Below are 652 nucleotides of genomic sequence, written 5' to 3'. Positions count from 1 at the left end.
GGCCTCTTGCTGAGATACTTGTATCATCGATAGTCAGAGGTGAGGTGTCGGAAGACTGGAGGTTGGCAAACTTGGTTTAAGAAGGGCAGTAAAGACAAGCCAGGGAACGAGAGACCGGTGAGCCTGACCTCGGTGGTGGGCAAGTTGTTGAAGGGAACCTTGAGGGACAGGATGTACACATATTTGAAAAGGCAAGGACTGATTCGGGATAGTCAACATGGCTTTGTGCGTGGGAAATCACGTCTCACAAACTTGATTGAGTGTTTTGAAAAGCGAAGAGGACTGATGAGGGCAGAGCAATAGACGTGATCTATATGGACTTCAGTAAGGCATTCGACAAGGTTCCCCATGGGAGACTGATTAGCAAGGTTAGAGCTCAGAGAACACAGGGAGAACTAGCCATTTGGATACAGAACTGACTCAAAGGTAGAAAACAGAGGGTGGTGGTGGAGGGTTGTTTTTCAGACTGGAGGACTGAGACCAGTGGAGTGCCACAAAGATCGATGGTGGTTCCTCTACTTTTTGTCATTTACATGAATGATTTGAATGTAAGCATAAGGGGTACAGTTAGTAAGTTTGCAGATGACACCAAAATTGGAGATGTAGTGGACCTCAGATTACAACAGGATCAGGACCAGATGGGCCAATGGGC

The sequence above is a fragment of the Chiloscyllium plagiosum genome, chromosome 2 (assembly GCF_004010195.1).
Source record: "Chiloscyllium plagiosum isolate BGI_BamShark_2017 chromosome 2, ASM401019v2, whole genome shotgun sequence".
Taxonomy (NCBI): Eukaryota; Metazoa; Chordata; class Chondrichthyes; order Orectolobiformes; family Hemiscylliidae; genus Chiloscyllium; species Chiloscyllium plagiosum.
Note: the sequence above shows the minus strand (reverse complement) of the source record.